The following is a 13,873-nucleotide window of genomic DNA, read 5'->3' as shown; positions in this document are numbered from 1 at the left end:
CGCATTTGCGATAAATGCGCATTTTTGAATCTTGTACTGAATCCAAGCCTATGGTAATTCTAATGTGGAATAAAATAATTTTTACCCATAATAGAAGTGCGACAAAATGCGAATTGTGACCCAAATGCTAAATTAGTATGCAATTTTGGTGCGAATTCTGCAAAAATTTGCTATTTTACTGGCAAAAACAACATATTTTGGCAAAATCATCAGAACTACTCAAAATATGATGCGTAAATCTTTCGACCGTTCCGATCGATGAAGAAAAGTAGCCGATCGATTGCTGCTTGCTGACTTTAATCGATATTTACAATGGGAATAGCAAGGGGAATAAGATCTGTATTGATTATTATCGAAACATAAATCAAGTGTCACGAAAATAACGAGATAGACGCAGCGCTGTTTTCCTGTTGTTCAAAATTGAAACTAGTGAAGAGTAGAAAGTCGAGCGATCGTTTAGGTTATGGGGCGCACGACAAAAACTGCGCACAAAAGGGCTCAGCAATATGCAAAGGGTGGTTTACATGCCACAGATTCAGCGACATTGTTTGCAAGTATCACTATCAAAGGGTAGAAAGGGTCCACCTATTCAATACTATTAGTTTGTACATTGTCTTATAACACTGGGACTAGTTTCGACCCCAATATCACTATTGAACAAACATGAATATCAGTCAAGTTGCTCATCTACACAGAAAAGGATACCAACTCCCAGATCAACTCGAATACAATGGCTGCTGTAGAAACGACAAAATAGTTTGCCATCAACCACAACATTTTTGATGTGTTATTTAGTTTAAAGTGTGGATATGTTCTTCGGACTTCATCTATGGTTTAAATTATATCGGTGTTTACACAGAAAAGGATACCAACTCCCAGATCAACTCAGAAACAATGGCTGCTGTAGAAACGACAAAATAGTTCGCCATCATCCACAACATTTTTGATGTGTTATTTATTTTAAAGTGTAGATATGTTATTCAGACTTCATCAGTGGTTTAAATCAAGACTGTAAATTGTGTCTTAACAGTGATTATATCATTATTGGTTACATGTGTGCTTATGTCTTCCAATTGGAGCATGGCTGAAGATGACCCAATATATATGGGGTTGAAACTAGTCCCAGTGTTATATGACAATATACAAACTATTAGTATTGAATAGGTGGACCCTTCCTACCCTTTGATAGTGATCACTAGCTGCCTCTGTGGATCAGCGGTAGAGTGTCGGCCTCCGGATCCCAAGATAGCGGGTTCAAACCCGGCAGAGGTAGTCGGATTTTTGAAGGGCGGAAAAAAAGTCCATTCGACACTCCATGTCGTACGATGTCGGCATGTAAAAGATCTCTGGTGACACATTTGGTGTTTACCCGACAAAATTAATTAAATCTCAGCCATAGACGCCCAAGAGAGTTTCGGTTTACTCGGCCTGCCATCTAGTGGGGGCCTAGAGTAAAACGGGACGTCGAAATTGACGAGCAGACAGCCAGATGGCGTCAAATTGAAATGTCTGCACACGGTAGCTGAGGCCATACGATTATTATTATTATTATTATTATTATTATTATTATTATTATTATTATTATAGTGATCACTTGTCAATATGGACCATAACTTATGATTTTGCAAGTATTGTAATTGCCGAGTTGGGTGGGAAAAAAAAAGATAGCATTGTGAAACATGTTAAATCTGAAAAACATGAGGGTAAGCAACGCGATAATGAAAGTTCAACCCTGCTGCTAGTACATCTCAAAGAAAGCAATCTTCTGTGCTTACACAGTTAGATAGTTGTAAACGACGAAAAATTTCCAGAGATGACTTCTCGAAACGCAGCACAGTTGAAGTCTTTGCCAAAGCAAGTATACCTCTGGAAAAGCTGGAAAGCAAAGAGCTAACTAAGACCTGGATTACTGAGTTTTCAAATGAAGAGCTGCCATGTGTGAGAACTCTACGTGAAGTATATTTACCAGGTAAGTTTCGATTTCATTGATCGGGTACGGTTTAGGTATTACGACATTGAAACCACTCGCAAAATTGAAGGATTTCAATTCAACAATGATAAAGGTGTTTTAATTTATTCCACCTATTCAATACTTATATTTTCACGTATAGTTGTTACATAATTAAATTCTTAGTTACATGGGACATGTTTCACCCTCAATTAAGGGCATCTTCAGCCTAAATACAATAATCAAAAATACAACTAAATTAAAAGTGGAAGTTAAATAAAATCATCAAAAATACAACTAAAATAAAAAGTGGAAGTTAAAAGTTTAGTCTGTTATTAAAATTAGGAACAATAAAATTGTGAAAAATGATAAAATAAAAAGATGCTAATGGAAAACTGTCTTATGATTAAACTATAATCTTGTCGGAGACTAAAACTTCTATTAAAATTCTAATTAAAACAGTTCGTATAAAATATTGGAAAATCAAAGTGGTAGTAATAAAAAGCCAACGACATGAGGGTGTGTACACAAGCATAAACTTGATTGTCATGAATGCAATCTTTTCAAGGCCGCTGATGAAATTCGTAGTAAGTAAGGCAGAAGCGTCTATTGAAAAATTGTAAGAGGCCGTTAGCACCGGTAGGTAATAAAATGGCTGAATCCTTGCCAGAAAATGTCAACAGATGCAGAAATAAGTTTTCTGTAAGAGAAGGAAAAGAAGAAATAAGAAATTGAACGTAAGGAGAGAATTCAGTCTTACATAATTTTGAAACAGATGAGGACTTACATGTAAGTGGAAGTTATTTGTTAACTACTGTTGAGTTGGTTGCTGCCCGTCTGTTGGCTCTAAGTCTGGTGTTATAACTGTGCTGCAGAGGCGGTAGCGAACTCGGAGGGGAAGGAATAGGGGAGTGCGGAAGGGAGGAGAGGATGGGTGGAGTCAAATGTGACGAGGCTGACAAAGGGGCGGAGTCAACTGCATTGCTGGAAGTAGGCCTAATATCTGTAGGTATGGGAGGAGTATTAGGGTTTGAAGAATTAAATATATTAGGTATCCTAAATTTATTCGAACTAACTGACTTTAATAATTTCGGCATTAATTCATGTAACATACTTTTATTGTCCGTGGTTTCATTGAGATTCTTTTGCTTATTGTACGTCTGATCTAAATAGATGTATAAACTTTCTAATTCATTCAGCATTCTTCCTTTTTGTATGTTTCTAATTATCGTTAAGTCTTTCTCAATGGATTCAAATCTGTGGCCAGTCTCCCTCATATGCAAACTCATCGCTGAGTATTTCCTATGTTTTTCCGCGTTAACATGTTCCATGTATCTTGTCATATCTTGTCAATATGAATCCTAGGCTCCCGGAAACTAGAGCTATGCCCAAAATACATAAAAAAGATATTCCGATTCGTCCGATTATCAATTGCCGTAATTCTCCCACGTATAAAGTCTCCAAATACATTCACAATTTTTTGAAAAGACATTACACTTTTAATAATAAACAACCATTAAAAAATTCCATTGACTTGTGTGACATTTTGCTTGGATTTGGCGTACTTCCAAACCAGATGATGTGTTCGTATGACGTAGTGAATATGTTCCCGAATATTCCGACAGATAAAACTGTTAATATCATTCATGATAATATTTGTAAACACAGTAATCTTAGTAAAATGGAAGTAGAAGAATTCACTAGATTGTTAAAGTTCGTATTAGACAATAACTACTTCACATTTAACAATAATATTTATAAACAGAATGGATTAGCAATGGGTGACCCAATATCGGGCATCCTTGCCGACATATTTATGGATTCAATCGAACACAATGAAATAATAGTAGAAATTAAAGGAATAGATTTATGGTTGAGATATGTAGATGATACATTTGTAATCATAAACAAAGATGTCACTAATAGTCAAGAAATCTTAAATAAATTAAATGAAATCGAACCTAATTTGAAATTCACGAAAGAGGACGAAGTCGATAACTCATTGAATTTTCTAGATATAACAGTTACGCGTAAGGTTAACACTTTTGATTTCCAAATATTTAGAAAACCGACACAATCATCTACAACTATAAACAATTCCTCTTTACACCCGAGTTCACATAAACAAGCATCTTTTCACAGTCTAATTTATAGAGCATTTAGAATCCCTCTATCTCCCATGAATTTGAAGAAAGAATTAAATTATATTAGATACCTCGCTAAACAAAATGGTTTCAAAATAGAAATGATCAACAAATTAATCAATAAAATTAAGAACAAATTATCTACGAATCTGATACCAGAAAAGACCAAAAAAACTGAGTATGCTACATTCACTTTTCATAATCCAGCTATACACCAGATTACTAGCGTATTCAAGAAACATAATTTTAATATAGCTTTTAAAACTACTAATACTAACCAGTCCATATTCTTTAATCATAAAAAAGTTAATTATGATAAGAATCGTTATTTAGGATCGGGAGTATACAGACTTAAATGTACTCAGTGTAATTTTTCATATGTTGGACAGACTGGGAGAAATTTTATGACAAGATACATGGAACATGTTAACGCGGAAAAACATAGGAAATACTCAGCGATGAGTTTGCATATGAGGGAGACTGGCCACAGATTTGAATCCATTGAGAAAGACTTAACGATAATTAGAAACATACAAAAAGGAAGAATGCTGAATGAATTAGAAAGTTTATACATCTATTTAGATCAGACGTACAATAAGCAAAAGAATCTCAATGAAACCACGGACAATAAAAGTATGTTACATGAATTAATGCCGAAATTATTAAAGTCAGTTAGTTCGAATAAATTTAGGATACCTAATATATTTAATTCTTCAAACCCTAATACTCCTCCCATACCTACAGATATTAGGCCTACTTCCAGCAATGCAGTTGACTCCGCCCCTTTGTCAGCCTCGTCACATTTGACTCCACCCATCCTCTCCTCCCTTCCGCACTCCCCTATTCCTTCCCCTCCGAGTTCGCTACCGCCTCTGCAGCACAGTTATAACACCAGACTTAGAGCCAACAGACGGGCAGCAACCAACTCAACAGTAGTTAACAAATAACTTCCACTTACATGTAAGTCCTCATCTGTTTCAAAATTATGTAAGACTGAATTCTGTCCTTACGTTCAATTTCTTATTTCTTCTTTTCCTTCTCTTACAGAAAACTTATTTCTGCATCTGTTGACATTTTCTGGCAAGGATTCAGCCATTTTATTACCTACCGGTGCTAACGGCCTCTTACAATTTTTCAATAGACGCTTCTGCCTTACTTACTACGAATTTCATCAGCGGCCTTGAAAAGATTGCATTCATGACAATCAAGTTTATGCTTGTGTACACACCCTCATGTCGTTGGCTTTTTATTACTACCACTTTGATTTTCCAATATTTTATACGAACTGTTTTAATTAGAATTTTAATAGAAGTTTTAGTCTCCGACAAGATTATAGTTTAATCATAAGACAGTTTTCCATTAGCATCTTTTTATTTTATCATTTTTCACAATTTTATTGTTCCTAATTTTAATAACAGACTAAACTTTTAACTTCCACTTTTTATTTTAGTTGTATTTTTGATGATTTTATTTAACTTCCACTTTTAATTTAGTTGTATTTTTGATTATTGTATTTAGGCTGAAGATGCCCTTAATTGAGGGTGAAACATGTCCCATGTAACTAAGAATTTAATTATGTAACAACTATACGTGAAAATATAAGTATTGAATAGGTGGAATAAATTAAAACACCTTTATCATTGTTGAACTGTTAAATTTTCAATACGGACCTAAAATGAGGTTTATAACATGTAAATTGAAGGATACCGAATTAGAGTGCAATTTCTATATTGGACTATCTTACCCGTACCCAATTGATCCAGTAATTTTAAATTATCTTGTTATAATTTGAGGTCTTTCTTCCTTTCTAGAAGTTGCATCTGACCACCAGAGGCTCTAGTGGGGAAGAACATCAACATACTCTGTGATGAAACTACAGATAGAATGGGCCGTTGAGTTTTTATCATCATATTCCAAGTCCAAGCCGGATCCAAAAGAGAGCTGCACGTTGTTTCTGCGAACTATCTTGATGCAGGAAATGCTACAAACTACTCTCGTGCTGTTTTAGAAGCTCTGCGCCGTTATAGTTTACCATATGATGCACTTAAAATGTTTGTTAGTGACAGTGCCCCGTACATGACCCGGTGTTGTGAAACATTAAGTGTGGTCATAGGGGATCATTTAATGCATGTACAGTGCTGGGCACATAAGATCAGCTTGGTTGGCAATAGTTGGGTCGCAGTGATGACAGATTTAAATCATGTAGTTGCGATGGTAAAGTCTGCATTTTTGAACACAAGAAAGCGAAAATATAATTATTTATAATTCTTAACATCAAAGTATGGTGCTTCAAAGGAAGCAAAGCTTTTTCCTGCACCTGTCATAACCCTGTGGAATGGCTGGTTTCAGGCTGTCTTCTATTTGAGTGCTTACTTTACTGATGTTACATTTTCAAGATGTCTGACATGATAGGCATTAATAACTGTGGTATTAAGTACCTTTCATCTCCTTTACCCCGAACCTTGACGCCAGTTTTACCTCCATTTGTGAGGAGAATTTTTCTGCGGCAACTAATGATGCTTTGATTAAGCTCACTCCTCTACAGCAAGCTGCATCTAGAGACACATTTGTCAAAGCTGTTCATTCTTTCGTCTGGGTTTGAATTGCATGTTTCAGAGAACAGTAACCAGAGCAGATATCGTTTTACTCCAAACAATTTCTCAAGCTCAACTAATTAATCAGTGTTATTCAAAATTATATTTTTTGGATACAAAGCTTGAGAAATTGACAAAAAATGCTTATGGTTGGGGTCTTTAGCTTTCAATGTGGCTAGCTTGCTCTGTGAAGAATGTTTTCTTAGGTTAACACAGTTTTTAGTTTCAATTATTATTTTAAATTAACACCTTTTCACTGAATTTTGTCGCAGTGAGTTGTTTTTTTGCCCCGCATATTGATGTAAATATTGTATATTTGTGCTAATTTTGTTTCCGTCTAGGCTCTCTTTTGTTTTGTTTTTTTCATTTGCTCCTTCATTATGTTTTTTTAAGCATTTTTTCAACTTACATTATGTAAATTATTTCAAAATCCCCTCATTTTTCACTGAAAATGGCTCAAACGAGCCGAAACATGTTTGAATTTATTTATTGTATTGAATTAGGAGGATACTCTCATTTTTCATCTTTGTAAAGTGATCCTGTGCCTGGTACTAAGGTGTACTTTGATTACTTGTTCACCTCCGTACCTCTCCTGCAGGAGCTAACAAGGAGGAGATTAGGAGGCACTGGGACTCTCCGAGAAAACAGATGCCTTCCAAGCATGCACTTGCCAGACAAGAAAACGTGGAAAAAAGAGCCCAGATTTGCAATGGCAGTATCGTCTACTAAGGACCTTTTGGTGGTAAGGTGGAATGACAACAATGTTGTAACAGTACTAACCAACTGTGACAGCACTGAACCAAAGAAAAAGTGCTACAGATATTCACGTACAGAGAAGAAAAGAATATTGGTGGATATTCCACATCTCATCGCCCAGTATAATAAACACATGGGTGGTGTATATCAATGACCAGTTCGTAGCTATATACTGCTGCAATGTTAGGACAAACAAATGGTGGTGGCCATTCTTCGCTTGGGCCGTTGACGTTTCCTGTGAGCAAGTATGGCTTCTGTTCTGCAGATTTGGGCATGATATGGCATTGTTGGAATTTCGTCGTCAATGTGCTCTATGTCTTCTGAAGTCTTTTGGGACGCCACAGCAATCTCCAGGCATCCGGCCAACATTAGAGTTCTCACCAGTGTTAGATGATGTGAGACGAGACCGAATGGATCATATCATTGAGAAGGGAACATCCAAGTACAGGCATTGTACAGTATGCGGAAATCGCACGACATATTTGTGTAGAAAGTGTGATGCACCTCTGCATCCAAACGAATGCTTCAAGGTATTCCACAAGCAGTGAACTGACAGTGACATTTCCACAAATTGGAAATAAGATGTGGATTATGATTGTAAAATGTTATTGTTTCCTTGTGCCTTTTGACTATGTATGTGCTCTTCGGCACAAATTTGTAATAACATGTGAACTGTAAATATGAGTGTAATAAGTTATAGTTTCCTTCTGATTTTGACTATGTATGTGCTCCCCGGCAACTTAAGTTGCCAGTCAAAAATGACTACTCGATGAATGTATATTTTTTTTTTTAAATTTCAGTTCTTACTTCTTACTAGGTTCATTATAAACCAGAAACGATGAAAAATATTTTTAAAAATATTTATCGTAATTAGGAGCACTAATGGGTTAAATGAAAGTTTCTACACAAATATGTCGTGCGATTTCCGCATACTGTACAATGCCTGTACTTGGATGTATACAAGTTGGGATATATTTACATCCCAGCCTACTATATACATTTGGAAAAAAAACGTCCTTGGTTACTGAACCATTTTTACTTGCTAACCACAGTTCATTCCAACGAGAGAGCATTTCATCCTTTACGGTTCTTTTGACAAAAGAAATTGGGCATTTAGTATAACTCTCTGACAAGTTAGAATTACAAGCTTCTTTGGCCAATTGGTCAGCTCTTTCGTTCCCTTTTATGGCAGAATGACCTCACACCCAACCGAAACATATATGTTTATTGCACTTTGATATATTCTCTCTTACATGTACTGCCAAATTGTGTAAGTTATATTTATCTTTTATGGAGTTCAGCGCCGCTTGTGAGTCACTGAGTATAGTCGCACAGGTTTTTTTGTTTATGCGCCACTCGACTGCTTTTAATATTACAAGCAGCTCGGCTTGAAACACGGAACAGTATTCCTTTAGTTTTAGTTTCTCAGAATGAACTTCGTCTGCACCCTCATACATCACGAAGGCGCAGCCCACTGGTGTTTCGCTGCTGGAAATGCAAGAACCATCTGTGTATATTGAATGGCTGTGGTCTGTGGTGCATGGTTGGTCAAATACAGAGCTCATATAATCTGCTGGATGTCCGGCAGCAGTATGAGGTGCAGGAAGTTCAAGTTCCACTCCTTCCAAATCCCACGGATCTATTCTTTTCTTCTTACAGTTGATAGAAGTTGACATGCTGAATCCTGTGAGATGCAGAAGTTCTATACCAGAAATAATAAGGGCAGCGTGTGTCGATATTGTGCGGTAAGCGCGTGTGATGCGTAACACGAAACCTCTTTGAATTTGAGACAATTTCTGTTGCGCCCATTTTTTTATGCAGAACATGTTCGAAAGCAGTGACACAATAAAGCACCATTGGTTCAACAGTTCCACGATATATAATCTTCAGAATTTCCGAGTTTAGTCCCCAGGTGGGTCATGCTACCATTGTCAGGCTCCTATACAATTTGGCTGCTTTGGTTTCCAAATGTTGAAAGTGCGATCTAAATAAAAGTTTGCTGTCTAAAATTATTCCTAGATATGTCATGCTATCTACAATATCTAATTTTTTGGCCGTCTAGTTTAACCACCAGTGTCTCAAATTTCCTTTTCTTGGTGACTAGCATAGCAACAGTCTTAGATGTGTTGAATTTCAATTTGTTATTCTGTCCCAACCTTAGAAGTATGTTGAGTGCTTCATTTGCTGCAGATGTTAATGTATTTGTTGTTCTACCACTAACTAGTAGTAATACATCATCTGCATAAGCAGTTAGCGAACAATTATCGGGAAGCTTCTGTTGAAGAATATCATCATAGAGTATGTTCCAGAGACCTGGGCTACAAGCAGAGCCTTGTGGGCATCCTCGATCTACGTTTCTTGTCACAGTTGTGCCACAAATGGTCAAATGCACTTTTCTATTTGTGAAGTAATTTTGCATTAGCCTATAAATGTTTTTTGGACAATCCTTCACTTTCGGCTGATGCAACAGTTTAGGCCACCATGCAAAGTTGAACACACCGGAGATATCTAATGATACTAGTAGTCCGAATTCTTTGCAATCGTAGACAGAAGTTAAACATCACTCTATTAATTATAAGTTTTTCTAAGACTTTTCCTAACACAGGGTTATTGGGCATATACAATTGGCTGTATATTTATTTTGCTCTCCGTGTTTAGGGATCACTTTTATCGTGGCCTCCTTCCAACAGTCTGAAAAACACAAAGTTCTAAACATTTATTGAACGGTTTCACGAGAAAGTCAGGACAGGCACTATGAATATGTTTCACAATATTTGCAGATATGGCATCAATTCCTGGGGCTCTCTTATCATCTAACTTCGAGATCACATGATTAACTTCCAGGCCTCTACTGCATGTCAGTAACTTATGTGAGTGACAAATTCACAAAACCTGGTATCATCATCATCATCATCATCATCATCATCATCATCATCATTCATGTCCCAGTCCAGTCGCCCGGGTGTGGTGTACAAGCCTCTTCCACTTCATTATGTCCTTCCACTTTTCTTGCTCTATTACTTCCACCACATCCAATCCAGCTTCTCTAATGTCCTTCCAAATCTGATCCATCTATCTTCTTCTCGGTCTTCCAACTGGTCTCTTTCCCTTAACTTCTCTTTAGAATTCCCTTTTTGCTACACGTTCCTTTCCCATTCTTTTTACTTGTCCAAACCATCTCAGCCTTACTTTCTGTATCTTCTGTACTAACAGTTCTATATTTAGCTGTTCTCTGATTTTAATATTTTGAATTCTATCTCTTCTTGTCTTTTTAACCGATATTCTTAAAAATTTCATTTCTACTGCTTGGATCTTACTATCTTGTCTCTTATTAGTTACCAGCGTTTCTAGTCCATTTGTTAAAATTTGTAACCTTAACTACAGTGGTTACACAAAACAAGGCGCAAACACAGTAAAGGGGGAAGGTAAGAGCAACTACACAATATCAGAGAACACTACACACTCAGAAAAACATTAGCTGGTATTACGCGGATCTCCAACAACAACATGTATGTAAATATCAGTACGGCCAACTACTGGACAACAAACCGGGAAGGTGGAAAAGGCTGGGAACCTACCAAAGGCATGGACATGGCTTAGATTGCGGATTCCAAAATAAATTGCCGTGATCCTTAGATTTGAAAAATATTATTTACAAAGAATATTACAAATACATTCCAAATACAATCCTTACTTACGAACTATAATTTCTGTGATATACATAACTTAGTGGTTCTTTGGTAATACCTTCGTAGCAGAATAAATTCAAATTTCATATCAACTATACATCTAGTTACCAATGCAGTCGTACAATGCAAATTACAGTGAAGTGAACAGGTTCTCCAAAATCTAGCGTACCTCAAGTGATACAGAACTACCAGAGGCAAAGCCCAAGGTAAATATATTAACTTACAATCTACATATTTTGTGAAATAAGATAAGGGGAAGCCTCGAAAACAAACAGGCAAGCCCAGCTGAAAAGCTAGGGCGTCCTAATTAATTAATTTGGCGAATCTAGGTTAGGCTAGGGCAGACTCCTATATGAAAAGCAAATCGGAACATTACGGAAATATTAGCAGGAACGGAATTCAAGGGTGCTTACCCGAGGATGCGCCATTTCGGAAGCGAGGCATTGCACATGACGCAGACCAACACAGACTAAAGGCAGATCAGGCAAAGACAAGACCGAATAATCACGATTGCTGCCTCGCTTACTATATATAGGAAAACTCTGGCTTGGAGTAGCCAATCAGAATGTATGAGTCCGCCCATCCCCTCCTAGGTCCACCAATTACCATTCCTACTCCCGTCGCGAACTTTAACTAACATTCTCAAAGACACACGTTCGCGAATCTTCCATTTCCAGAATAGTAAGAAATTCCAGAATAGTAAGAAAATTCCTTCTAGAAAACATAACCCACAAAAGGCACACACCCTGTTCAACAATTTTCTAGATACTTCCAGTAAGTACAGAATAGAAATCTACCTTTTACAATTACATATGTTACAAATATTACACAGTACAGGTTAGGTCATTACAAATAAAGTCTTCAAAAACACTTTTCACTTCCACAATATTGTTCACCTGTGACAAAATTGGTATGAAATACTGTTTATATAGTGCACCGTACGGGGTACATTATTCGTATTGTGCCTTTTCCCTCACTGCCTCAAATACTCCGGCTAATAATCTAATATAAAATGTTGGATGGACAAATAAATATAATCATCTCCTAAAAATTCAGGACGGCACGCAGGTAAGAATAAAATAATTACATCAACTTAGGTCTGCGACCAAATCATATTACAATCATCAGTATCAGCAAGAAAAAATCATTTGTATATTCCATCCCATCCAACATGTGTATTCATTTATCTACACCGATATTGGCTTATTTCGGTGAATAACACATGAGAACCATATTTTGTTATCAAATCATATATTCGTTCGCTGCACAATACCTTTCAGGGATACTCATTTCAATTAACCTTTTTTTATCGTGGACTCAACTGAGAAATGCACAGCCTTTTCCCCAAATCCGTCTGCAAAACCAATTCCAATTAATTGTAGCCAACAATAAAATAGATCTTTGACTTAATCTATTGATAATTTATAAGTACTCCATCTAATATCTCTTCCGATAATGAATTGAATAAATAACAAGAATTCCGGTTGAAATCCTTATCTCCTATTTTATTGAAAGTTCGTTGTACTTGGAATGAAGTATAATTACAATTACATATTCAATTACACTCTTAGGAATTCCAATTCCAAATTGAAATACAATTCAATATTTTCTTATCATATAAAAAAAAATCGTCGACATTAACATTACAATCTCGTTTCAATATTTTTGAAATATTAATAATTCATCAAAATACTATTGAAACCTTATAAAATATCCCCTAAACATTGTCGAGATGTCGTTGGAATGGTTGAAATACCTTGGAACATTGGTGAAATAATGTTTAGATGTTCCTTAAAAATTGTTGAAAAATCATTGAAATGACTGAAGCACCTTGGAATATCGGCGAAATAATGTTTAGATATTCCTTAAAAATTGTTGAAAAGTCACTGAAGTGACTGAAGCACCTTGGAATATCGGCGAAATAATGTTTAGATATTCCTTAAAAATTGTTGAAAAGTCATTGAAATGACTGAAGCACCTTGGAATATCGGCGAAATAATGTTTAAATATTCCTTAAATATTGTTGAAAAGTCATTGAAATGACTGAAGCACCTTGGAATATCGGCGAAATAATGTTTAAATATCCCTTAAATATTGTTGAAAAGTCATTGAAATGACTGAAGCACCTTGGAATATCGGCGAAATAATGTTTAGATATTCCTTAAAATATTAATAATTCATCAAAATACTATTGAAACCTTATAAAATATCCCCTAAACATTGTCGAGATGTCGTTGGAATGGTTGAAATACCTTGGAACATTGGTGAAATAATGTTTAGATGTTCCTTAAAAATTGTTGAAAAGTCATTGAAATGACTGAAGTACCTTGGAATATCGGCGAAATAATGTTTAAATATTGCTTAAATATTGTTGAAAAGTCATTGAAATGACTGAAGCACCTTGGAATATCGGCGAAATAATGTTTAGATATTCCTTAAAAATTGTTGAAAAGTCATTGAAATGACTGAAGTACCTTGGAATATCGGCGAAATAATGTCAAAATATCAAGAATATTAACTAAGTACCACTCAAATATCAACTAGACATCATTAAAATATCATTTGAATTTCATTGAATATCCCTACAAAATTCATATGTATGATCTATGCTTTCTTTGTTTTCTCAAGTCTTCATTGTGTAATAACGAAAACAACATAAGTAAGTTCCATAAATATGGTTCAAAAATTACCATACAGCTATATATCGACTCAAATAAAACCGAAAATAAAATATTCTTTCTA

At 35.8% G+C, this 13,873-nt stretch overlaps 2 protein-coding genes across 2 annotated transcripts in view; one reads left to right on the top strand and one right to left on the bottom strand.

The window, feature by feature from the left end:
* Tasp1 (Taspase 1) overlaps positions 1-13,873 on the bottom strand; it is a 272,831-nt gene that overhangs the window by 56,730 nt on the left and 202,228 nt on the right. The window lies entirely within an intron of this gene.
* Positions 1-13,873, top strand: part of defl (Integrator complex subunit 7) — a 438,395-nt gene that overhangs the window by 378,376 nt on the left and 46,146 nt on the right. The window lies entirely within an intron of this gene.

The sequence above is a fragment of the Anabrus simplex genome, chromosome 13 (genome assembly GCF_040414725.1).
Source record: "Anabrus simplex isolate iqAnaSimp1 chromosome 13, ASM4041472v1, whole genome shotgun sequence".
Lineage (NCBI taxonomy): Eukaryota > Metazoa > Arthropoda > Insecta > Orthoptera > Tettigoniidae > Anabrus > Anabrus simplex.
Note: the sequence above shows the minus strand (reverse complement) of the source record. Positions and strands in the feature narration are given on the sequence as shown.